Genomic DNA, 27,391 nt, shown 5'->3' with positions numbered 1-27,391 from the left:
CAGACACACACACGGGCGCCAGCGCCGCACACACACACACACCCACACACACACACACCACCAACACTAAGAAGGAAAGTTCCCAAGAGGAAGCCCCGTGCACAGGACCTCACATTTGCAACAGTGGCAATCCCCACCCCCAGAACTGCTTCCCCTACTGACAGAGGTTGGGACTCTGCCCCGCTCAAGGGACTACACTGAGTTGACACCAGGAACACCAGACCTTCCAAAACTGCCTGAGGTTCAATTTAAGACACCATGAACAAAGCTGGCCTGGCAGTGGTTTCTTTGAGTCATTTCATCTTCGAAGAATTCCTCTCCCTCCCCCCTCTCCCTTCCCCTCCCCCTTCCCCCCTTCCCCTTTCTCCTTGAGCATGCTAGCCAAGCACTATGCTTCAGGTTTTGTTTCTTTTAAAAGGCTTTTGGAATAAAATGGACGCCGACTAACTTATTCCCACACCATCACCTCCTACCTCATGTCTGACCCTCCAGGAGGGTCACCATGAAGCTACTTCCTCTCGTGCATCTGAAACAGGATAATCCCAAGAACCACCCCTCATTGGCTTCCTCAGGATCCGGAAGCCCTTTCCCAGATACACCATGCCCTGGAAGAACAAGAGATTTTACACTCGCACACCCCACAGGCCTCCAAGCCCATGTTCCTGGTTCTTCCAAAAAGCCTGAATCACCTGGCTCCAGTGACTTACTGTGTTTTTAAGGTAGCCCATGTTTCATCCCCTGCCTTGTTCAAAAGCAAATGCTGGTGTCGTTGCCCTAATTGGAAATCTGATTTCACTAAGTAGAAGACAGCCAGTGAAAATAAATGTAACCTGTTCTCAGCACACAGCCAGGCTTTCTCCCTAAGGCCCCCAGGGCATGGGAAAGGGATACCTTCTTTCTCACTGTGAGCAAAAGCTCGACAGTCTGTCAAGCTTACCGGCTGTCCTTGACTCCGCCTCCCAGAGGCCTTTAGTCACTCTCAGACAAACCTAAGCAGCCTCAGGCCCTTGCCAGAGAGGGGAAGATTCTCCAGCCCTTAGTAGACCCAGGCCGCCTCACCAGTCCACAAGGCTAATTCCTGTCTTCCGGTGTGTCCCTGCTCCCTCTCTCTCCCCTTCTGACTGCAAGCTCTGCCTCGTCATGCATCAGAGCTCCCCAGTACAGCTATAACCCCCTCCCTGACCGCCCTCAGCTTCCCACATCTGTTCCTTCAGTATCTGTAAACACCCACCAGGTGCCTCCCATAGCCAGATCCAGAAGCTACACCTGCTCAAAGGTGCCTGGGCCTGTTCCCCTGTCCCTAGGACTGAGTCCTTCTCCTGTCCTGCCTGCTGTGCTCATCCCCCACCAGCAGTCTCCCTGTGTACCTCTCCAGCTTCCCCTCCCCCTCCCCAGCCTACCTGACTAGGAGTTTCGTGCTCCCTCAGTTTGAATCTCTGCTTCTCAGTCACCCACATATCCATCTAATCCCTCAGCCCAAATGGCCCTCTCATCTGGGAGCCCCTCTGGTCATTCATGTCTGTTTGTCCACTGGGGTGTCTGTCAGAGGACCACCTCTCTGGGTAGTGCTCATACCCATTGACTTCATGGGGATCTTGGGTCCAGTCAATCCCTATGCCCACTCCCGACGTGCCTTGCCCTTCCTTCATCTTGTCTTAATTTCTACCCCTCCAAGCTCTGAAACCCTGAGTCAGCCCCCATCCTTCCCATGAGCCACTTCCCAGATCACTGCAGCCTCATACAAAACCCGCATCTGTTAAAGCCAATCTAAATTGTTTGTTGAATGAGAGCATGGAAGAGTGTCCACTACTGGTAAGGCAGAGACAGAAAATGTTTTTAAAACTCAAACTCATGGTAATGACTTCTGCCCCCTTAGAGTGAAGGCATAATTCTCATGGGTGGGGAAAAGAATCGCCGTGGGCATTCTTAGGTTCGTGAGAGAAGAGGAGGCAGTTGGGACTACAAGGGCTTATAGCTTTGCCTCTGTGGTAAATGGTGAGAACCTAAGAAGGTCCCTCAAAAGGAGTAACTTGGCTCCTTAGAAATAAGTGTTGGTTGTGCCTGGCATACAGTGTAAAATCTCTTTGCTGTGCACACCGCAAAATGTCCAAAGGTGCAAGGGTTAGGAGGAGTGGGGAAGGAGGATTCAGAAAGAAAAACAAAAAACAGCTATAGAGGTGGCTCGGATAGAGGGCTCTGAGGATGGTCTGTCAGGCACTCACACACAGATGGAGATCTCTGAAAGGAGGTGGCCCAGGAGGTCAGACTGGTGGCTTGAAGCCTCAGCTGAGGCCTGCTAGGGTCTAAGCTACAGTTGTTTGCCTTGATGACTCTACTGAGCTACATTGAATTCCACGGAGGGCAACAGGAAAAGCAAAGTCTGGTGACCCTAGAGACAAACAGCTTCAGGGAGCACTGAGCCACCGGCCTGAGAACCAGACTGAATTGCCTCGGAACTTGTATAAACCTTTAGAAGGCATTGAGCTTCCTGCTGGGGGCGGGGTACACACGCCATCCAATTCTTAATCTTCAAGGACGTAGGGCATCAGCTCAAGTCACAGGAACCGGCACTGTGTCCTTATCTTCTTGTCTTATTGACTCTGTGTTCCTGGCTACATTGTAGGTTCTCTGAGGCAGGGGACTGCGTCTTATTTCTTCTTACTCAGTTATCAATGACAGTGGGCTCAATACTGAATTGCTTTTTAAAAAAGATTTAGTATCTGTTTACTTGCTTCCTGTGTGTGTGTGTGTGTGTGTGTGTGTGTGTGTGTGTGTGTTCGCATCTTTGTCACAGCACACGTGTGAGCTCAGAAGATAACTTTTGGGAAGTCAGGCCTCCCTTCCGCCTCGGTTCAGAGTCAAGCCTTTCTGCCACCCTCCTGTCTGGTCAAGCTTCAGCCTGCTCTCCTGTCTCTGCCTTCTCTCTCTCCGCAGGAGTGCTAGGATTACAGACACTACATTGACTTTCTTACTTAGGTTCCAGGGGTGGACTCAGGTTGCCAGGCTAGCATGCTAAGGACTTTTATGTATTGAGATATCTATCTAGTTAAGAGTTTCTTTTGCTATGAGGAAAGAAACACCATGACCAAGGCAACCTGGGGAGGAAAGGATTCATTTCAGCTTACACTTCCAAATTACAGTCCATTGTTAAAGGAAGTCAGGAACTCAAGACAGAAACCTGAAGGCAGGAGTTGGTACAGAGGTTCATGGAGGGATGCTGCTTACTGGCTTGCTCCCCATGGCTTGCTCAGCCTGCTTTCTTATAGAACCCAGGACCTACCGGTCCAGGGATGGCCCCACCCACAATGGGCTGTGCCCTCCCACATCAATTACTAAATAAGAAAGCGCTCTATAGGCCTGCCTACAGCTGAGTCTTATGAAGACATTTTCTCTATTAAGGTTCTCTCTTCCCATAAATGTTTATGTTTATTTGACAAAACCAATCAGCCCTAAATCTCTTTTAAAACTTGTCTTATTTGCATAGAACAGAATTTAACATCTTACCTGTTTGAAATGTACAGTTCAGCAGTATCAAATGCATTCACCGTGTTGTATGCTGACCGGCACTATTTATCTCCTTGATTCTATTCTGTGAGACGATGGTTCTGTGCCCATGAAATCATTTTCGCTGAAAGGCTCCTAGCAACCTGTCTTTTGCGACTGGTTTGTTACACTTACATAATGTCCTCCAGGGTCAGAGCTACCTTCTTTTTAAAGGCTGAATAATATTCCATCTCATGTTATAAACCACAGTTTGCTTATTCATTTGCCCACCAGGGGACACTTAGCTTCTCCATTTTCGCTATTGTGTAAAATGCTGTAGCAGCTGCATAAGTGTCTCTTAGACTGCTTTGGAGTTTTTCCGGTGTCTATCTAGAGGTAGAAATGCTGGGACCCACGATAATTCTATTTGTAATGTTCTGAGGACATTCTATCAGTTTTCCCCAGTGACTAGGCCATTTCCCATCTCGACCCATTTCTCCACATCTTCACCAGCCCCTGGGTTTTGTTTGCGGCTTTGTTTTTTGTTTGTTTGGGTTTTTTTCCCCCTTTTTTGCTTTCAGTAGCCACCCTGGTGTGTGAGGTGGCACTTCAGCGCAGGTTGTTTTTTAAGGCGGGGGAGTGGTACTGAGATACAGTCTCATCGTGGAGCTCAGACTGGCCTCTGCTTTGATCTCTGTCATCACCGACTGCGCCTGCGCAGCCGCCGCCGCCGCCTCCACCACCACCACCACCACCACCAGCTTTGTAGTTCCAACTTCTATTTCTCAAATGATTAATGAGGGCGAGCGTCTTTTCGTGTGTTTACTGCTTATTTGCATATACTATTTGGTCAAATCTCAAACACTGGGCTCCTTTTGAAATTAGCTTGTTGTTTTAGGTTCTCTCTATATTCTGGATGTTGGTGCCTTATCAGATATATGATTTGTAACTATTTTCTCCCTGTTTTATCATTTTTTTTTCTTTCCTTTTTGTCAGTTGAGTCTTACTAAGCTGTTGCTGGCCAAAACTTACCATGGAGCTAGGCTAAGCTGGTCTTAAACTCGCAGTATTCCTCCTGCCTCAGCTTCACAGGTGCTGGAATTGCAGCTGTAGCCACCTTGTTTGGCTTGTTACTTTATTGATAGGCTTTGGTTCGGTTGGATGGTTGGGTTGTTGTTGGTGGTGGTGTTTTGTTTTTGTTTTGTTTGAGTTTTTTAGTTTGATTTTGAGTCAAAGTTAAAGTTTATTTATTTATTTTGGGGATTTTTTTTGGGGTGGGGTCGGGGGCAAGGTTTCTCTCTGTGTAGCCCTGGCTGTCCCAGAACTCACTGTGTAGACCAGGCTGGCCTTGAACTCACAGATTCACCTGCCTCTGCCTCCTGAGTGCTGGGATGAAAGGCATTTACCACCAGTGCCCGGCTTATTTTTAAAAGATTTTAATATAGAATTAATCACAGGTTTTGAGAAATGGGAGTCTTTTGATGCACAAAATTTTAAAGTTTTATTAAGTACAATTTGCTGTTTTCTTCTTTGCTGCCAATACCTGTAGTGTCATAACCAAGAAATCCCTGCCAAATCGAACTCAGTGCTCAACATCCGATTTACTTTTGTTTGCTAAGAGAAGGATGTGGTTACCTCTCATATGTGCCCCCTCTACCCAGCATTCAGACACAGACACACATGGAGACACAGATATGCAGGCACACACAGACCTGCACATGGAGACTTCTGGTCAACCTTGGGCCAAAACCCTTGACTGAGTCAGCTTCTGCTTCCCTCTGCACCCTCCAATCAACAGCTCAAGGGGCCACAAAGCAATCTTTATGGCTGTCATACTGGCTGAATTGCAGCAGTACAAATAAGACTCTTTCTAAATGATTCCCAAATCGCTCAGATATGAAGGTTGTAACGGCCACGACTGGCATCAACTGGGGAGCCCAGCAAGGCAAGATTGCCAGAGGTCTTTGTAACAGCCTCTGGGGCTCTACTGATCTGGAACCAGCTCCAAGTCAAATACATGTGCAAAAAGGACACTCACACTCCCTCAGTGGACCAGCCTTGCAGCCTCCACTGGGCAGATAAGGAAGAGAGACAAGGAAAGGCTGCGAGCCTCATGGGAACACAACGGGAGTCAAGGATTAGCCCCGCCAGGCCAATCCCTAACTCCTGACTTCTTGCAGGCTCCAAAGTACTGAACCTCTGCCAAACAGGTTTTTTATGAGCTTCCAGAGAAAAAGATTCCATAGGGTACACTTCCATCCAATCAGAGCGTGGGGCTCTGTGGTTACGCCAGCTATACATCAGCTTCCTGCATTAGGTTAATGGCACAAGTCAGTTACTTCTTCTTCTTCTTTTTTTTTTTTTTTTTTTTTTCGAGACTGGGGACCGAACCAGGGCCTTGCGCTTGCTAGGCAAGCGCCTACCACTGAGCTAAACCCCAACCTCCAGTTACTTCTTTAAAAAAATTAAATTGATGTGTGTGTGTGTGTGTGTGTGTGTGTGTGTGTGTGTGTGTGTGTAAGGGGGGGCACCATAAGACAAGTTGAACTTTTGAGAGTTGATGTTCTCCCTTCCTTCTGGGGTGCCATAGATCTAACTCAGGTCTTCAGGCTTGGGAACAAGTGCCCTGCCTACTGAGCTACCTCACCAGTGCCAGCATTGTCCTCCTGTTATTGTTGTTATTTGTTATGTGTCTTGACAATCTCAGGAAGTAATATGAAATATTAACTCTAGACTGGGGTTATAGTTTAGTAACAGAGTTTATCTAGTATGGTTTCAATCCTCAGCAAAACACACCCCCCCAAACACACATACACACACATACATCATACACATACACCCATACACACATATACACACCATACACATCGTACACACACACATACACAACCCCACATACACACCACACATATCTCTCTCTTTCTCTCTCTCTCTCTTTCACATGCTCACACACACACACACACACACACACACACACAGAGTTGGCTTTTTATAAAATATTCTTCCTTGAAATTTTAGCAAACTTGTGTTATAATGAAATAAGGGAAGTGGAAGTTTGTGTTTCTTAAGTCAAATAATATGACTCAGATGCTAAAAGTGATAGAGCCCATTCAATTCTATGCAGCAGGAAGAAAAAGCAATTTGTAAAATCATTTCAAGAAACCACAAAAGATAGCATTAACAAACCCAACAAACCCACCTTTTTGATGTGGAATGGCATTGACAAGGTAACAGCCTGAAGGTGGAAGCCTGGGTGGGAATGGAGTTGTACAATGAGGCAATTACCATACACAACACACAAACACACATACACACACAACACATACATATACACACAACACATACATAGACACAACACACACATACACACATATATATACACCACACACACATACGCACACATACACACACATATACACATGCCACATACACACAACACACACATATACACACAGTACAACACCCACACATACAAACACATATGCACACATAGACACATAGACACACACACATAGACACACATACACATGCCACATGCACACACACATATGCACATATATACACACACTACACACACACACACACACACCACTAACTACAGACTCACAGACTCACAAAGGCCTCCTGCTGGAGAGGATCAGAAGCCCCTGGGAAGTCTAATTATTCCACCCAGTCACCTGCCAATCTTTTGCTTTTACCCTCTACCATCCCTCCCTGTTGGAAGGTACAGCAGTCTGCCATCTAGTGGCCATAAAAATCACTGTAAGTAACTGCCCTTAATGCCTGCTTCAGGCTTTTTGGTTTTCATATTTTTCCTTTCCTTTCCTTTCCTTTCCTTTCCTTTCCTTTCCTTTCCTTTCCTTTCCTTTTTTTCTTTCCTGAGATAGCATCTCACTACATAGACAATGATGGTCTCAAACTCACCGAGATCTGCCTGCATCTGCCTTCAGAGTGCTGTAAAGGCATAAGCCACCATGCCCAGCATATAATTATTGGGCTTTATACTTTTTGGGGTGGTGGTGGAGGGGGTTCTGCTTCAGCTGGTTTCTTTCAATTTTCATTTTCTTGTTTGTTCAGTCGGTGAATCATTGCAGTGTGTCTGCTGCTAAGAATATGATAGAGAAGAAAACCGATGTCTACTTTCCTTCAGGAGCCTCACTGTCTAGTGGTAAAAACCAAACGTATCAAATACGATGTGAGTGGTGGGATCCAAACATGTTTTTAAAAGAAGCAAGTGAGCACCGAGAGGATGTGCGCACGCATGTGCAGAGGCCCGTCAGGATTGGAGGGGAAGGGAAGACACAGCATCCAGGCAGAGGGGACAGCACACCCAGCAGTCTGGTACTAAGAGAGTACAGCCAGGCATGGTGACACTTGCCTGCAATTCCAGCTTGCTGAGGTTGAAATGGGAAGATGCTATAGGTTGCCATAAAATTGAAGCTATCCTGGGAACCTGTAAGTACAAGTTCAACCAGGGCTCCATAGTTAACCCTGTCGGGGCGGGGGGGGGCGGCTTTAAGGGATAGCAAGGTGATTCAGTCCTTAAGACACTGTCACCAAGCCCAAAATTATCCTCCGACCTCCTTTCCCTCTCCCCTCCCTTCCCCTCTCCCACTCCCTTTTCCCCCTTCCCCTCTCCCCCTCCCTCTCCCCCTCCCCACCTCTTCTCCCTCTCTCTTTCTCTTCACTTTTTCCTCTCTCTCAAAATAAATGCAATTTTGAAAAGGAGCTTTGGCCAGGCAGTGGTAGCACACACCTTTATTCCCAGCACTTGGAAGGCAGAGGCAGGAGGATCTCTGAGTTTGAAACCAGCCTGGTCTTACAGATCAAGTTTCAGGACAGCCAGGACTATGCAGAGAAACACTGTCTCAAAAAAAAAACAAAAAGGGAGGTGGTGGGGGGCTTAAGTTTTCATTGTTAATGCTGTGCGAGCCATTTCTTCTCAAGAGAAAGATGAATAATTTCCATAGGTATTCCTCTAGGGAAACCATGACCTATCTGGTCTCAGGTAATTGGTCAGTTATGGGTTCCCTCTCGTGGGTTGGGCCTTAGGTCCAATCAAAAGGCGGTTGGTTATTCATAGTGTGTCTCACTGTTGCACTAGTGAGCATAGCATGCAGGTGGGTCGCTATTGTAGTTCACACTGTTCATAGCTGGGTGAGTTTACTCCTCCAAGTGTGTACAACCCCAGCCAGCATGTGAACAGGAGTAAGTAGGGGTGAGCTTCCAGGTAGGTAGTAGCTGGACTTCTCCATATTCTACACATAAGTATGTGGTGCCTTCAGCAACGGGCTCTTATCAGCATGTTAAGGAGGGTACCCAATATCTTTGGTCCCTAACGTTTGGTGGGGGGGAGGTCTCTCTCTATGATATTACTTTGTCTAACAATTCAAAAATGTTATTCCCACCTGTGCCCAAGTTCACAAAATAATGACTCTGAGACTTCTTGTATCTGAGTAAATGCCTAGGCCAAGTGCTTTGGATCATTCCCTGAATAGCTTAGAACTTAACCATCTCATTAATCTATTCTAAGTTCTGCCACATGGCCAGTTACCTGGTCCTCAGTTACATGTGACAGTCTTCCTCCGTCTGTGGGGTCAAATCTTCGCTTCCCACTTTTCTCTCTCCCATAATCTGTACCAGAACTTCAACCTCCTTATGTCCTGCCTAAGCTAGAAGGCCAACAGCGTCTTATTGATAGGTGATGCTTCCATACAGTCCAAGAGATTCTCTTTACATCGTTTGATGTCTAGTTAGAGGACTGTGTCTCCCCCCACCCATTATATGGTGACTTCATCTAAACTTCTCTTTTACATGTAAATATTTTAGGAAGCTTCTCCAACAGCACGTTTCCATATGGCCCTTTGAAAGGCCTTCAGAGTTAGCTGTCCCGCCCCATAGTCCCTCTTTTACCCTACCTCCCATCTCCCGTCCATTTAACTCTTGTTTCTAGTTTCTTCTTTATTGCTTTATGCACTGTATTCTATTTTCCCTTCCCTGGGGGATCCCCTCCTCCTTCCTGCTCCCCTACTATTTAGTGTCTTTAAGTATTATTCCATTGTGCAAATGTACCACATTTTCATCGTCCATTCATCCTTTGATGGACACCTGGGCTTTTCCCAACTTCTGGCTTTTATGAATAGAGCAGCAGTGAACACAGTCGAGCCAGTACCTTTGTAGAAAGACGTAGGGTCCATGGGGTCTATGCCCAAGAGTGACAGAGTGATCTTGTAGTAAATTGACTTCCAGCTTTTTAGGAAGTTCCACACAAAGAGGTCAAGAACATGAGACTAGATAGGCCATGAGTCCAAGGGAAAACCTGCTACCATTGTTCTACTAAGTGAACCCAGCAGCAAAATGACTCCTGGCGACAGACGGCTACGCCCATAGACCAGTGCCTTGCTCAGCCCTTACCAGAGAGGCTTCTTCCTGCAGTCGATGGGAATTAACATGGAGACCCACAACTGGACAATGTGCAGAGGGCGAGAGACTTTGGAGCACTCAGCCCTAAATGGGGTATCTTTACCACACCCCTTCTCTCAAGGCTCAGGGAATGTATGTGGGAGAGAAGGCAGAAAGACCTCGAGGCCTAGAGAGGGAGGCACCCTATCAACTCACAGAGACTGCGATGGCATCCATTAGACCTGCATAAACTCAGGCCAAACAAGGCCCCAGCACACAGAACCAGAAATGGGCACAAAGTCCCATCCCTAGCCAAGAAACCATTTGCCATTTGTACCTGCTGGGCAAGGGGAAAGCAGTTCTCTTCAATATAGTGACACCAGGTCAAAACAACCTCTCCAGGCCAGGCTCCATGCCCAGGAGTAGCAGATGAACAACACAAATAAACCCAGATTGGGGTGTGTGTGTGTGTGTGTGTGTGTGTGTGTGTGTGTGTGTGTGTGTGTGTGCTTTTTTGGTTTTTCAGTATCATTTTGTTTTGTAAAAGAAAAAATAGAACATGGTATTGAATGGATGGGATGATCTGGGAGGGGTTAGCACAGAGGAAAGAATATGATCAAAATAGATCACATAAAATTCCAAAAAATAAAAATAATAAAAATTCAAAGAGAGAGAAAATGGAGAAATCTTACAGAGTCTGAATTTATCTCAGACCCTGGCTTACCTCTTTGAATTCACAAGCCACTCTTGAAGAGTGAAACAGAATTTGGGGTTTTGTTTGCTTATTTGTTTTTGAGATAGAGTTTCTCTGTGTCGCCCTGTGGTTCTGCAACTCTCTTTGTAGCCCAGGCTGGCCTCAAACACAGATATTAGCCTGCCTCTGCCTCCCAAGTGCTGGGATTAAAGGCGTGAGCCACCATCACCTTCCTTGCAAGATGAAGTTTTAAAACTTGTGTTCCCCTCCTCCTTAAGCCTCTCATTTTGGATGCCCTGTCCCCTCCTCTGTCAGCAGAGAAGGTGCCTTGAGCTGTAGATATTCTTCAGCTAGGACATAACTCCAATTCCTGCAAGAAGACATCTGGTCATACCAAAGTCTTTCTTTGGACCAAAATACTTGATGAGGAGACATTGGCTTCTGTCTGGCTGAGGTCCTGGGGACTCCTGACTTAGTGTCCTCTGAGGTATCCATTTAACCAAGAGGCTTCCCAGAGCTACTCAGGCCTGGCCCCATGATTAGCAAGGGCCTGGGATGAGCACCTGTGCCCATGGAGCCCATTCGGGTCAGAAGCACAGTTTCAGGGATTGGAGTAAAGCCTCTGAGGTCATTCACCTCATGAGCTGCTTTGTCATGATATGACATGGCTGTTTGATGTCAGTCTTCCTAAGCTATTGCTTCCCATTTACATGAAAATGAGAATAATAATCATAAAACCTGCTGATGGGGTTATTGAGACCAAAGGAGATTATCCACAAGTGTGCTTGGCACTGAGTCTGTTACACAGGAAATGCTCAATAAAGGTTGAAGGCCAAAATCGGTGCCCAATTATATTTCAGTTATAAAGGTCAATGAATGTGTGTGTGTGTGTGTGTGTGCATGTGAGTGTGTGAGCATACATGTGTGTGAGCATGTGCATGTGTTTGAGAGGGAGAGAGACAGGGAGAGAGAGAGAGAGAGAGAGAGAGAGAGAGAGAGAGCAGGGCAGGCAGCAAGCCAGCCTGAAGAATCAAGGTAGAATTCAGCAGGTCAAACACCTCACCCAGGGGTGAAAATGAACAGAGTGGAGAAGCAGCCTGCTTTCAGATGGGTAACAGCCCAGAAAGAGGCACAGAGGGCCTAAGTGCAGAGTACAGGGCATGAGGAGCAAACCTCCATGTATGTTCAAAGCCAAGGCTCGGCCTAGCCCGAGCAGCAGCCGTGACTCCTGCCAATGCAAACCAGCCTAAGCAAAGACAATGTCTTGTGTTTCTTCCACTGAAGAGCTAGGGCTAGGTAAGGACTTCAGGCAGAACAGAACCAGTTTAAACTGGGCTATCAGGAACTGGTCTCTCACTCCCAGAGCCTCTTGCTTCTTTTATCTATCACAGCTTTAGTCCTACAGTCGATTACTGTGCCTAGTGGCAAAAATCTCCCCTCTTTCAAAAGCACTAGTGAAAGTCCTGTGGCTGCCACTCATGGATACACATGCCTTCCTCTAAACCAATCACAGAAACCGGGGAATGGAATAATCTGATTGGCCCAAACTTGTATTCAGGATTGGCTTGGTTTCATTTATGCTCATGAACTGAGAAAGGTGCCCAACTATATTTCAGTCATGAAGAGCTGTGTGTGTGTGTGTGTGTGTGTGTGTGTGTGTGTGTGTGTGTGTGTGTGTGTGTGTGTGTGTGTGTGTAAGGATGAGAACAAGCCAAACAAAAGATGTCCTCAATTATCCATGTGTGACACTGGCTGTCTCTAGAATCAGGCTGTCCCTGGGCATGCAGTTTGGCTACAGCCACCACAGGCTTGGTTCTTGGGTAGGGGATTCTGGACAACTGGTGGGAAGTCTGCCCCTTTCCCAGGACTACTGGCCCCACAGGTGGTGCTTACAGACACGACAGCAGCAGCAGCTAGAGCAGGCAGTGCACATGCTCCAGCTAGATTCCTCTGCTGTCCTTCAAGAAGCTGTGAAGGACAAACGGAAGCAAGTACCTTGTGGGGGAAGGACTGTGGATGAGGCTGAAAAGCTACGAGTCCTGAACCAGCACTCTGCAGCCCAGCTTCAGCTTCAGCTATGGTCTGAGGAGGCACTGTGGGTAATGTCTCTGCTCTGCTGTTCTGTGCCCAACTTCTTGGGTTATTCTAGCACAGCCAGACACACTCTGTGTGCACATCTACCACCACCACCACCCCCTTTTCGTTTTGTTTGGTTGGTTTTGGTTTTTCAAGATAGGGTTTCTCTGACTGTCCTGGAACTAGCTCTAAAGATCAGGCTGGCCTGGAACTCAGAAATCCCTCTGTCTCTGCCTCCCTGATGGGACTAAAGGTGTGCGCCACCACCGCCCTGCTCTTAACACACATTCTTTGTTCCTTTCCATTCACTCTAAAACTATAATGGGTCACAGTGAGCTATGCTCTGTACTAGAGTCTACACTGTGCCCCAGCAGAGCCTACAATCTGGCTGAACACAGACCTCTAAAAGTACCTTGGTGACTATATGGATGCCTCCTTTCCTCCCCCTCCCCCTTCCCCCTCCTCCTTGCACCTTCTTCTCCTCCTCTTCTTCCTCTTCTTCTTCCTTTCCCCCTTCTCTTTCTTCCTCCTTCTCTTCCTTGTCTTCCTCTTCCCCTCCCCCTCCTCCTCCCCCTTCTGTTAAAGCACGGAACAACCACTTGATTTTCTTCTTCTCATCCCTCTATTCAGATTTCCTCCTTCCAACCCCTCCTGCAAAGAAACCTCAGTTGGTAGCCCATGCCTTTAATTCCAGCACTTGGATGGCAAAAGGATCTCCGTGGGTTCAAGACTATCCTGGTCTACTTAGTGAGTTTCAGGACAGCCAGAGAACTATAAAATAAGACCTACCAAAACATACACATCAAGATACACACACACACACACACACATACACACACACACACACACACACACACATGTCCTAATATGGCAGCATTCAGAGATACATTGCAGGGTTGACATTTTTCGTTGTTGCTGGGTTTTGGGGCAGAGTATCATGTACCCCAAGATGTCTTTAAGTGCACCATCTATCAAACGTAGCCTGCTTCCAGCTCTGAAATCTTGGAATTACTGTATCACCACCACATTCATCCTGCATTGACTTCTTTTAGCCGATCCAAAGGGTGTCGGGTCAGCTAGCTCTCTTCAGCCTTTGCCTCCAGGAACCCAGTTTTCTACCAGATCAGTCCACTGGACATCAGATTTCAGGGTTTCTTCTCATAGCTACTAGGCCAGTAGTCAGCAAACCTTGTCTGTAATGGGCCAGCTTGTGAATATTTTAGGCTTTGCAGGTTCATGATCTCTGTGGCGACTTCTCAAGTCTATCATTAAAAAAGCAGCCATTGCCTCTGGATCCCTTATAACTGAGCTGCCTTGTCTAGCCTCAACACAAGAAGATGTGCACCTACTCTTACTGCAACTTGATATGCCAAGGCTGGTCGATATCCATGGGAGGCCTCCCTTTTCTGCAGAGAAAGGGAGGAGCGGTGGGTGGGAGGGAGAGGAGAGAAGAAGGAGGAACTGGAAGGAGAGGACGGAGGGGAAGCTGGGATCCAGATGTAAAGTGAGTAAATAACTCAATCAATAGTATACAAGAAAGCCATTGGCAACACATACTGAATTAAGTATGGCTCTATGTCAATAAAACCTTATCTGTGAACACCGATTTTAATTGTATGTGCCATGGTGCTTTTTCCTCAGTACTAGGGACTGAGCCTGGGGCCGTGTGCATGTTAGGCAAATACTCGACTACCAAGCTGTATCTCCAAGCTGAGTGCTTTTGATTGTTTATTGAAAATTCTCAGGTGATCCTAGATGGCTATACCACTATAGGTAACAGGCTGGACTCGATGCGGAAAGTACTTGGCTGACATCTGGTCTACGCCCAAAACACAAACAAGCAAACGAGATGCACGGGCTCCGTGTTTTCTGTGTGACACCTGAGGAAACCACGTGATATGTTGTGGAGACCATGCAAGACCCATTCATACAAACATCCCCATTTTGGTCTCCAGTAGTCTATTTCACCATAATTTCCTTAGCTTATCACCATTTGGTGAATACTTGGGCTGTCGTCTTTTGCTATTGTAAAACGTGTTGTTGCAAAACTCTGGATATATTTGAGTGTTTTCCGAGATGTAGACAGCACACGCTATCACTTACCTGCTTTAGGTATATAACTCAAGGTCAGTGTATTTATAGACCAAACTCTATACCCCTCCCCATATCCTTATCCTCCTACATGGAGTAGGATATGACTACATAAAAATCTTATCTCAAACAAAACAAAAATAATCACCACATATCCTATTAATTCCGCTCCAAGATTTATAGCAAGCACAGATAAGAATACAGACTCATACATGAATATTCATAGCAATACTATTATAATAACCCAAAGTGTGAAGCAACCTGAGTCTCCACAAACTGATGAGTATAATTAAAATAACTGCATAGCCACACAGTGGGGTCTCTCGTCTACCAGTGCTCTGTTCTCTGTGTCTGAAGATTTGCTTGTTTGGGGCATTCATAAAGATGGAGTTGTGCGCAGTATTTTGTGAATGGTTTCTTTCATTGAAGAGGCTTTCCAAGGTTTGTCTGCGTACCACATGTCAGTTTTTCGTTTCTTTTCATCCTGAATGAATAAGACTCTAACGTGTGGCTATGCAGTTATCCAGGTTGTTTCACACTTTGGGTTATTATAATAATGTTGGTATGAATATTCATGTCTGAGTTTGTATTCTTATTTGCACTTGCTGTATATCTTGGAGTGGAATTAATAGGATATATGGTGATTATTCTTGTTTTGTTTTGTTTGGAATAAGATCTGGTGTAGCCTGCCGGGTGGTGGTGGTGGTGGCATTGGAGGTGGCAGCAGTGGAGTCACATGACTTTAGTCCCAGCACTTGGGAGGCAGGGGCAGACAGATCTCTGTTTTCAAGGGCAGCTTGATCTACTGAGTGAATTTCAGGACACCCAGAGCTATCTGTGTAGTAAGACCCTATCTGAAAAGAAGAAGAAAATGAAGAAGAGGAGAAGGAGAGAGAGAGAGAGAGAGAGAGAGAGAGAGAGAGAGAGGAGGAAGAGGAGGAGGAGGAGGAGGAGGAGGAGAAGAGGAGGAGGAGGAAGAGGAAGGAGGAGGAGGGGGAAGAAGAAGAAGAAGAAGAAGAAGAAGAAGAAGAAGAAGAAGAAGAAGAAGAAGAAGAAGAAGAAGAAGAAGAAGAAGAAGAAGAAGAAGAAGAAGAAAGATCCCATGTGGCCATGCAACCTAAGCTAGCTTCTAGTTCACTAGGTAGCCGAGGATGGCCCCTGGCTCTCCTGCCTTCACCTTCCCAGTACTGGTATTTCACTAATAAGACGCCACATATACGGCAATTCTGTGTTTAGTTTCTTGCAGGGTCTCCAGTGGCTGCACTATTCCGTGTTCTCCTTTAAAATACCCATGCTTCTGGTTTCTGTATTCCACCATGACTGTCCTCCTCTGCCTTTTCTGTCTATGTAAACATCACGGTGGATATGAAGTTTCTCACTGTGGGGTGGGTGTGATAACCAAATATATTCTTGGATCTGCTTTTCTCACCTGTAGCCCTTGGGAAGTTTTCTATGCCATTACACACACCTCCTACTGATTGGCTGATGGCTGGCTAGCCCCAGCCAGTACGAACACTACCAGCACACGAATGAGTGGATATTGTTTTTGTCTCTTGTATTCAGAGAAAGCATTTGATTCCTTTTAAAGTTATTATTACATTTACTCACTTACATATTTATTTATTGTGTGTACTTGTGTGTAGGTCAGGAATAAGTCTTCTCTTTCTACTATGCAAGTCTCAGAGTTCAAACTCAAGTCTTCACCCTTGGCAGCAAGCACCTTTACCCGCTAACCCCTTTCATTGGAAGCATCTTGACGGTCATCTTTGGAGTCACTGGATTAAGGGTTACATTTGTTGGGGCTGGAAAGATGGCTCAGTGGCTAAGAGCACTGGCCGCTCTTCCAGAGAACCTTGGGTTTCCTGGCACCCACAGGGCAGCTCACAGCTTTCTGTTACTCCAGCTCCAGGGGATCCTCTTTTGGCCTCTACAGACACCAAGCACACATACAGTGTACAGATATACATGCAGAGAAAACACCCATATACATAAAATAATTTTAAAAGAGGTACATGTGTTAATTAATTTTGACAATGTTAACATTTACTCTCTGAGAAAGCTGTGCAGGTACACGGTCCAGCGACAGACGGTGGGGATCCTCATCCCTGCACACCAGCCCAGGATAATAATAACCCTTTCGCTGGTGCCCCAAACCTCTCATTTCATGGATGAGTGTGAAACATGAACAGGATTATGTCCACACCTGTGGCTCTCCTCCTGAGCTCCAGGGTGCTGCCCCTTGGCCTCTCTTCCTTCCTCACTAGCGCCACACCTAGTCAGAGGGAACAGATAAATGTTAGTGCAGTCACCACCGTCTGCTTTTTCAGTCTTCAATGACGAAGGCACAGAATTCTAGAATCTTCTTAGACCTCCACTATTGAGAATGTTAGACCTTCTTTAGGAGTTGTGCTATTTTCTAAGACTTGAAAATAAAACAAACCTCAGGGGTCGTTAAGGAATCAATCTTCAGCAACTGGTATGGCTGTAATGGGAGCTGGAGCACGAGGAAACAGGCACTTAGCAAGCAGACCTTAGAATCCCAGAATGAAAGCTACTCCACTAGGCTCTCCCCCATGAAATTATTGTGCAGCTGAAAAAGAAGTTATGGTCCTGTTGGTGTGATCCCCATTGTACAGAATGGGAGACGGAGGACCCAGTACCAAAGTAACTTACTGGAAGCCACAAGACTGAACAGTTCTAGGCCAGTGCTTTTTCCACAAGCCTGTGACACCAGAGGGCTTGCCTGTAAGCTTCCCGTCCACCTTCCAAGCTTCTCAACCCCTAGAGATGAGACCTTTCCCAGAAGGACATGAACAAGGAATAAAAGCCTACATACATACATACATACATACATACATACATACATACATACATACATACTGTCTTAGGGAGGAAAGGGTTTATCCAGCTTACACTTCCACACTGCTGTTCATCACCAGAGGAAGTCAGAAGGACAGGAACTCACACAGGGTAGGAACTTGGAGGCAGGAGCTGGTGCAGAGGCCATGGAGGGATGCTCCTTACTGGCTTGCTTCCCCTGGCTTGCTCAATTGCTTTCTTATAGAACCCAGGACCACCAGCCCAGGGATGGCTCCACCTACAATGGGCCCACCTTGATCACTAATCGAGAAAATGCTTTACAGCTGGATCTCATGGAGGCATTTCCTCAATCAAGAATCCTTTCTCTGTGATAACTCCAGCTTGTGTCAAGTTGACACACAAAAGCAGCCTATATATAATATATATGCATACATAATTTTATGTGTATAAGTAAGTGGTCTGCCTGCATGTATGTATGCATGTATGTCACATGCATATAAAGATCTGATTTTGACCCAGACAGCCCTGGATTGAGATCCCAGCTCAGCTACCCAGATCTGCTTTACCATTTGACCGTGAGTATTTTTCCTCTTGAATTTTCTCTTATTGACCTTCCTGGTTCTGTCTCTACCCAATCATTTCCCTAGTTCCATGCCTGTTTACCATGACCTATCTACCCAGTTATAGTTCTTTTTAACATTACCAACCTCACAATACGTACTTCTCTTAAAAATTACCCAACACAGGTTTGTGTTTCTGTTTATTACACACTTCACAGGGTTATGTCTTGTTTCAATGAGATAGATACAAAAATAACTTTGAAATCATGTCTTTTCCCCTGTCTTGGGTGAACCGACAGTAAGGGCGTGCAGATTAATTTGTTACAAGAAGGGAACCCCAGGTTCAAAGTTGACAGTTGCTGGATTGCCACCACCTCAGCTTCATGCTTCATTTGATTCGCTGTGGGTTGTACCTCACATGTCATTGTTCCCAGGCTGTTCTTGGCAGGGGCCTGCCCACATTCTTGTTCATCAGCACGTGTCAAGTCAGGAATGTGGAGGGCAAGATTTCCTTCCAGTGGAGTCATTTGGGGAAATGTAGGTTATTTAGGGGTGTGTGTGTGTGTGTGTGTGTGTGAATGCCTCATGTGTGTAAGAGCCCATAGAGGCCAGAAAGGGAGCATTGATTCCCTGGTGCCTGATTACAGGCAGTTATGAGCCACCCAACATGGGTGCCTGGAACCAAACTGGGATCCCCCAGAAGAACAACAACTGAGCCACTGCTGCCAGAACTGGAATCATTTTCTAAGTGGACCTGTTTCCTCCTCATCCTGAAAGAGTTGGCTGGAAGCTTTGTGTGGTAGTGCACACCTGTAAAGTCGGTGCTCAGGAGGCCGAGGCAGAAGAATCACAAGCTCCAGGCCAGTCTGGGCTATGCAGCAAGGTCTTGTCCAAACACTCAACAGGGTCCTGGCAGCAGGAATACCCCCCCAGTGAGCAACTGGGATATGGGTAACACCCCCAGGTTTCTGCAGAACTTCTCAGCTTCCGTGCGAATTTGAACTCTCACTAGCTCAAGTTCTTTGCCTTTCTCAGCAACACCATTATCTAAGGACATACTTGGGGGGGCTGCTGCTGACCCAAAGGGGACTTCTGCAAGGCTTTTTCTTCTCTTTTCCCATCATGGTCTCCACCTCTGACAACAGTCCTGGTGTGCCCCCCAAAAAACCACTCCTAGCCACCGACTTTGAAACTCCCCTGTATTCCAGCTCCAGGGATAGAAGAGGGCTTACCACCATTGCCCACCCACTTCCCTGAGCACATGCGGTTCACTGGCAGCTATGGGAAGAACATGACCAGGGATGAAGCAAGAAGAGAGCTGAGCCCTCCTCGTTCCCTTATTCCCTGCACCCAGCCATTTGCAATCCAAAACCTCTCAGTGCCATGTGCGGTCAACAGAGAGCTGACCCTGAGGGACCTTATTGTGCCTCCTAGGCCCTGGAACATGACTCCAGCTCCTTCCTTGGGTGCTGCTTTCAGTAGGCCCAGAGTTGAGCAGCAGCTCTCTAGAGGTCACTTTGTCCCATGCCCTCCTTGTGTGAGTGGGAAATTGGATGGAGGACTTGGCCTAAGTCACACACACACACAACAAAGTCAACTGAGGTATCAGGCCTCAGTTGTGTCAATAACTACACCCAAACATTGGGTGATAATGGGCAACAGGCAGTGCCACAGTGCCAGTCAAGGCTTCTCAAGGGCACTGCGAAGGGCACTTAGTGGCCCTCAGTGCCCTTCTCTCACTATCTTGGGTTCTCTGGCTGCAGTGTAAGCAACACAAATGTGAACACTAACTGATGTCAGCAACTGTAATGGAAGCTGTGGCAAAGAACAACAAAGTGGACACCACGAGGCCCCTCCAGGAACCTCAGCAAACTCAGCTGTCACTGCCAACATGTGGGAAGCACATTACCTGAGGCCTGGGCTGTTGTCTATGAAAATTTATGTAGGGCAAAGGAGGCCTTTCCTCTGGGGCACCCAAGCTGTCCCCCTGGACAACAAACAGAAGCAAATCTTGGACGGAAGAGAAGGTCAAGGCCTTCTTCCATGGGAGACTGTGTCAGACAGGGGTCTTGGTGCAAGTTCGAGAAACTAAGGAATAGTGGGAAACCAGGGGAAGCTTCCATTATTGGTGACCAAGAGCAGGTTTGGTCAGCATAATTAAGGACACATTAAAGGGCTGGGAAGCAGGAAAAGCAGCCATTGCCTGCAGCCAGGACTTATGTCAGAATGCTCTGTATTATTTTCACAAGGGCTGACCCCACAAAGCCACTGGCTGGACACCATTACTTTTCCACTGCCAGACTTCAAAAGTTCTGGGAAAGAGCATTTGAGATTATACATCACCAAGTGACTCCCAAGAGGTGAGAGTGAAAGGGTCAGGCCCTAGGGACTGCAAATGAAGGGAGTCCCCTATGTGACACAGGCACTAGGATTTCCCTGTTCTAATGCACTGGGGAGTAGCCGCATCCCTCCGTGGAATGGGATGTCTTTGGAAGAGGGGATGGAGACTCAGACCAAGAGCTCACTCAGATCAAGAGCTCTGACTCAGTTTGGCGCTGAGCGTGGAGCTTGTCCTGACCTTGCTACTTTTGCTACGTGCTGGTGAATCTGGAAAGGTACAGAGTCGCTTTTTGAGCATGAATATGTAAGAATCGTAACACTAGGTCTGTGTGGCCATGGAGAGAGGATAACTATATGGGAAATTTTCATTCCTTTTCACTGAGAAACAAATGCAAGACAGACACATACACTATGTGACCAATAAAGCACTAGGCTTTATCCCCAGCATCTCCCTCCCTCCTCTCTCCCCCTACCCCTCCCTTCCATCCTCCCCCTCCCCCTCCCCCCACACATACTTTCCTTAGGGACTCCATTTAGGCTGAGCCCACAGATGCTAGTGACTATTTCCAAGCTCCTGACACCAGGCAACCAAGCTGTGCCTTTTCAACAGGACCCTCACATACCAGAACCCAAAGTTGCAGCCCTAAAGACCAGGCCCCTTTGGTTTATTTCCCTCTGGATATGGAAATTAAACTAAGTAATCTCCCCAGAGCTGGCCTGGGAGAGGGATCCCAAGTTGGGTAAAGAATCCTCAGAAGCGGTGGGAGGGAGCTTAAGTCATCCACTTTAAGTGTTGAAGAGCTGTGTGTGACATAGCATCCTTGGTGTTAAGAGACCCATCAGCATCCATCCCTTGGGTACCAATCTTCTGCTGCCTGCAGTCTCCCCAGCTGGCCTAGAATCCATCTGATAGCTTTCTGTTCTGCTTGGCCACTAGGATATGCACTGCTTAATTGCTGCCTTGCTCATTCCAGTATACTATGCCACGCTCAGTTCCTGGTCAAGCACTTCAGGGTCTCACTGATTGAAAGAAGGAGAGGAAGTGAGCGTCTCCACGTGTTTCCCCCCAGTGTCCTTCCGGTGGGGGGAGGATGGAAGCTGTGCGGGCCCAAATCAAGAGCTTCCCACGGGTGTGAAGCTTGCTGACGCTCAGCACGGATGTAAGTACGGAAGCTCTCAGGATCAAACTTAGTGACTTTGAGAAGATCGTTTAATGTATGTGCGCCCCTGGCACTGCCGTATCCCCTGGGCATACCTTGCTCAGGGATTCAAGAGTCTTTGTGGGGTTTTTGTTTTGTTTTAAATTTACATGTATTCACTCATTCATTCACTCACTCACTCACTTTGTGTATGTGAGAGAGAAGAAGGTGGAATTTGCATGGGTTGAAAGGCAACTTTCTGGAGTTGTGTGTGCATCGGTTCTCATTTTGGACCACGTGGGTCCCAGGTCTGAATTCCAGTGGTCAGGTTTGGCGGCTAATGGCTTTATCTACTGAGCCATCTCACCAGCCCCACCCCTTTTTGTCCTGGTTGTTTTTCGAGATTTTTTTTTTTTCGGGTGTAAAGCGGGGCCTCACACATGCTAGGCAATTTCTCTGCTTCTGGCCTGCAGCCCTAGTCCCCCTGAGTTGGGAGCCGCCATCTTTGCTCCAGCTCGGCCATTAACTTGGTGCTACTGGAGCAAGATTCTGGAACTCCCTGAGCCCACATTCCTCCTCAGTAAGTGACCTCTGTATTACTCACCCGAGGGCCTTGCTCATTGGTTTGGATAAAGTAAGGGAGTAAGGGAGCCTATAAAATGAATACCAATAAGTCAAGCAGGAAGGTTCTGGCTTTTCTGTGTCCACGGAGTTAGGGATCCAGGCAATAGGGTTCTGGTTCAGAAGAACAATTCATCCCCGATACAGCATCTTCCTGTGTAGCTCAGGCTGGCTTCAACTTGTGACCAACCCTGTCAACCTCCTAAATGCCGGTGTTATAGGCACAAGCCACCATGCCCAGCAGGAAGTAGCTTTTACCTGAGCATGCCTGAGTATCTACAACTCCCAACTCCATATGCCTCTGGGTCTGCCTTCCAGTCTCTTCTGTCCCTCTGTTGGCTCTTGTTCCCTCCCTCCCAACCAGGCCAGAGCTGAAATATTTTCACAGGTGACATGTCTGGGCCCTCTGAGTCTTCCCTAGCTTAGCAGTTACAGTTGACGAGGTTAGACAAAGGCAAAGCAACCTCCAGCCTTTGCTGGAGTTTCCGGCCCCAAGCTTGGAAAGCAAATCATTCTTTTGCTTACGAGTCCCAGGGTGTAAAGTGAGCCCACAGTGGCTTGTGGGGCAGGGGTTCTCATGTAGTGTTTTATATTGCTGTGATAAACATCGTGATCAAAATCAGCTTGCCTTACAGGTTATAGTATGCCATCCAGGGAGACCACAGCAGGAGCCTGGAGGCCCGAGCTGAAGCAGAGGCCATGGAGGAATGCTGCTCACTGACTTGTGCCTCCTGGTTTGGTCAGTTTGCTTTCTTATACACTCCATGACCACCCTCCCAGAGGTGGCACCACCCACAGCGAGCTGGGCCCTCCATATTAATCACCAATCAAGAAAAGATTACCAGATAGCTCTAGCTGTGTCCATTTGAAAAACAAAATAGACAACATGCACACACACACACACACACACACACACACACACACACACACACACACACACACACACACAGACACACCCAAATCTGGTCCGTAGGACTTTTTACTCAGTTCCTGGGGTAGGCAGGGAAGTCCTACCAGCTCTTGGTGGACTGATAGATTCAGATCAAACAAACAAGGTAATGCTGAGTCCAGCTACCTGCCTACCTGCCTACCTGCCTGCCTGCCTGCCTGCCTGCCTGCCTAGCTAGCTAGCTAGCCCTCCTGCCTCTGTAGCCCAAGGGCTAGAAATTCTGGACCCTGCTTCTCACTGGGCACCTTGCACAAGCCCTTAACTTCCTCAACTTCCTCAACCCATTGCTGGGAAAGAGAGATGGTAAGAGGAAAGTGTCAGAATCTGGGACAGCACAGGGCAGGGTCTGACCACACACATCACGATACACAGTGTGTGAGCTGAGAATGGATCACAAGTCTATAATCCCAATAACTCAGAAGCAGAGGGATCACATGTTCGAGGCTGGTCTGATCCATATAGCAAGACCCTGTCTCACATGCACACACAAGACTCATATTTTTAAACAATTGGGAGGAAGTCAAGAGAAACATATCTCATGATGTGCGATCTGAATGCTGCAAACAGACCTGTACTAGCACATGGCATACAAGTACACACATTTTGCCATGACAGTAATGGGAACAACTATGGCAGAGACAGTATCTAGTCATCCTCGGTGTTTAAAACACTACCTGTCCCTTTACAGGAAGTGCATGCCAGCTCTTGGTATAGCTCAAGGGTGCAGACTACTCCGTTTCTTTTTTTTTTTTAAGATTTATTTATTTATTATGTATGAGTACACTGTAGCTGTCTTCAGACACACCAGAAGAGGGCATCAGATCTAATTACAGATGGTAGTGAGCCACCATGTGGTCGCTGGGATTTGAACTCAGGACCTCTGGAAGAGCAGTCCGTACTCTTAACCAATCAAAGCTCTGATCCGCCACTAATTTCGTAATGTTGGGTAGGTCACTTAATCTGTGCACACTTCAGTCCCATGTTCTATAAAAAGGACACATTGAGCTGGAGAGTTGAGTCAGCAATTTAGAGCAATCGTTATTCTTGCTGAGGACCCAGGTTCAATTCCCAGCACCTACATGGTGCCTCACGACTGCCTATAACTCCGGTTCCAAGGGATAAAATGCCCTCTTCTGACCTCCATGGCTACCAAGGCACACATACATATAATTAAGCAAAACACCAATAGAATAATCAAACAAATGTAAAAAAAATTAATAAGGGGGCATGTTGAGGGGCGTTATGGATTCTCTCAAGGCTAACTATGTCAGCGGATGGAAATCACTGGCTAACTCTGTCCATCATGTTATGTCCATGAATAGGCAAGCTTATGGCTGAAAAGAATTAAGCATTTCGTTTGGGTTTTAACGTTAGCTGGGAGGAGCCAGGTGACTCTGAACCTATCCAGGGAAAACTTTCATTTTCAGGGAAAACTCAAAGCAAGACCTCAGAAGGAAACAGTCAAAGTCATGAGGGTACAAGTGAAGGGAGTAACATTGTGGATGGAGCTCTGTTCCCATGGACCCTGGTGGGACCAAGCACCGTTCTCTTGCTAACAAGTTAGAAGGTGGGGGAGGGTCCTGAGAGTGGCCCGTGATGCTATTCAGTAACAACAGTAGCCATGATGATAGAACGAACGCTGTTTTCTTGTCTCTTCGACCCTCCCAAGAAAGGAATTTTGACTCCTGGCATCCTAAAAGAAGACAAATGTGGGGACGGTTTTCCCTAGATGGGAGGAAGGTGAGAAACCTGAAATTAGTAGCAACATGTATGACGTTTGTTTAAATGCGAATCTGTTGGCACTTTGGGCTGTACTGAGGGAACTAGGTCAGTGCATTGGCTGTGAGATTGGCTGAGCAGGTAAATGCTCTGCCGTACAGGCCCAGTGTCCTCAGTGTGAGCTGCAGGACCCAGTCCACTCTCACATGCACAAGGCTGGTAAATTAAAGTAAAATTAATAATAATGATGATGGTGGTGGTGGTGATGATGATGGTGATAATAATAATAATAATAATAATAATAATAATAATAATAATAAAGCCGCTCTGCTGGGCAGCTGTGGCACACGCCTTTGATCCCAGCACATGGGAAGCAGAGGCAGGCGGATCTCTGTGAGTTTGAGAGCAGCTTGGTCAACAGAGTGAGTTCCAGGACAGCCAGGGCTACACAGTAAAACCCCGTCTTGAAAAACCAAAGCCAAAATGGAGGAGGAAGAGGTGGAGTTGGAAGAGGAGGTGGAGGAGGAAGTGGAGGAGGAGGTGGTGGAGGAGGAGGAGGAGGAGGAGGACTATGTGAAGAGGTGGAGATGGTGGTGGTGGTGGAGGAGGAAGAAGAGGAGGAGGTGGTGGAGGAGGAGGAGGAGGAGGAGGACTATGTGAAGAGGTGGAGATGGTGGTGGTGGAGGAGGAGGACTATGTGAAGGGGTGGAGATGGTGGTGGTGGAGGAGGAGGAGGAGGAGGAGGAAGAGGAGGAGAGGTGGAAGAGGAGGAGGAAGAAGAGGAGGAGGAGGAGGAAGAGGAGGAGGAGGAAGAGGAAGGAGGAGGAGAGGAGGTGGGATGGAGGAGGAAGAGGAGGAGGAGGTGGAGGAGGAGGAGGAGGAAGAAGAGGAGGAGGAGGACTATGTGAAGAGGTGGAGGATGCCTATCCCTTTCCAGTGGGCCGCCTGTGGCCTGCTCTGGGCCATTTGAGTAGAACGGATCTCCTCGATTCTCCTTGTAAGATGCGTTAGGCTTTCCCACACCCTCATCACCCCAGTTAATGTAAGCAGCTCCTGGTCTTCAAATATTCTCAGCCATGCAGGACTCACCCTCCTAGTCTCCCTCTGGCAAAGTGTTCCTGGGGAATGGGTCCTGCTGCAGGCAAAGAATCCAGCTTTCTCAGCAGCTCTGGCAACATTAATGGATTCCTTGGGGGCAGCCGAGAGCCTGTTTAGCAAGTCCTGGGCTTACCTGGCCTCAGGAAAGCCGACGTTCTCAATAATCTCAAAGATCGGTGGCCCATATAAGGGTTGCTCGACTCTCACCATCCATCGCTTTCTACCCTTATCACTCATTACCCCTCACACATCCCATGCCCCAGCCGCAGAAAAAAGCACCATCAAAGCCACAGGCTCTCTCAGTAGCCTTTTAGTTACAAGGACAGGGCGCCAAGGCAGATGGACCAGCAAAGAGACTCGTGACTCACGTGGCTGAAATATCTGGAGTTTTCCAGCACTGGGCTCGGCCAGACCCAATAGCTTGGGGCCTTTCTGTCAATACCTAGAGCAGCTTTCTCGCAAGAAGTTTCTAGACGGTTGCTGAAAACTACCAAGCTCAAACACTGCTGCTTGTGAAAATGAAACTCTCACTCAAGGCTCTGAGCCCAAGGCCTAGGACACGGCTTTTCACAGGAGCAGACCAGGGATGTTGTCCGACGGAAATCAAATCGTGTGGAAGACGCGTCAAACACAGTGATTGGATAGGCCTAAGTCATGAGGACCAAGTGCGTTCTTCCTTATAGGAGAAGACCCTTATAAGAGTTTGAGTCCCCAGAGGCTCTGGGTTTCTTACACCAATGGGGCTTGAGAGTGGAGGAGTGTGGGTGCCCAGAGGGCAGGCGTGGATCCTCTAATTAGAAGCAGGGAAACAAAAGACAATTAGCATGTGCCTGCCACAGTATTGGTCCTCTGGGCAACCTAGTGACCCGGTGTGAATCCAACAGGAAGTGAGTTATACACAGTATTGGAGGGCTGGAAAGATAGGAGCCTCAGGATGTGTTTGAACTCTGACAGTTGACCTTCTTTCAAGACCTACGGCTACCCAAGAGGGAGTAATGGACCACACATGTGTGGCTTTATAGCAAGCTGTGGTTACAAGTGCTGGAGACACTCAGCTAAGAGAGGAGCTGTTTGGGCTCAGGGCTTTAGGGGTGTCAGTCTGTGGTCGACTGAATTCATTGCTTTGTGTCTGTGATGACGTTTCAAGACAGGGGCAAATGCCACAGTAAGTAAAAGAGGAAGGGACTGGGGTCGCATAGCCTTCTTGAATGGTGATGACCTTTCTCTGATGACCAAAGGGTGTCTCACTAGTTTCCTTCATCTTCCTTCTCCCAATAGTCCTTTCAAAACATGGGCCACAGAATCCTTTGCTCTTCCTGGGAAATTTTCAACAAGAGTAAACCAAGTAAACACCTCTGGAATCCCACTAAGGTAAGCACCCAGGAAGATGAGGCCGAGC

The 27,391-nt window shown here is 47.3% G+C and overlaps 1 pseudogene; it reads right to left on the bottom strand.

Annotated features, from left to right (window-relative positions):
• Nucleotides 1-26,202, bottom strand: part of LOC116884409 — a 44,858-nt pseudogene extending 18,656 nt beyond the window's left edge.
• Between the last annotated feature and the right edge of the window lie 1,189 nt (nt 26,203-27,391).

The sequence above is a fragment of the Rattus rattus genome, chromosome 15, assembly GCF_011064425.1.
Source record: "Rattus rattus isolate New Zealand chromosome 15, Rrattus_CSIRO_v1, whole genome shotgun sequence".
NCBI classification, from domain to species: domain Eukaryota; kingdom Metazoa; phylum Chordata; class Mammalia; order Rodentia; family Muridae; genus Rattus; species Rattus rattus.
Note: the sequence above shows the minus strand (reverse complement) of the source record. Positions and strands in the feature narration are given on the sequence as shown.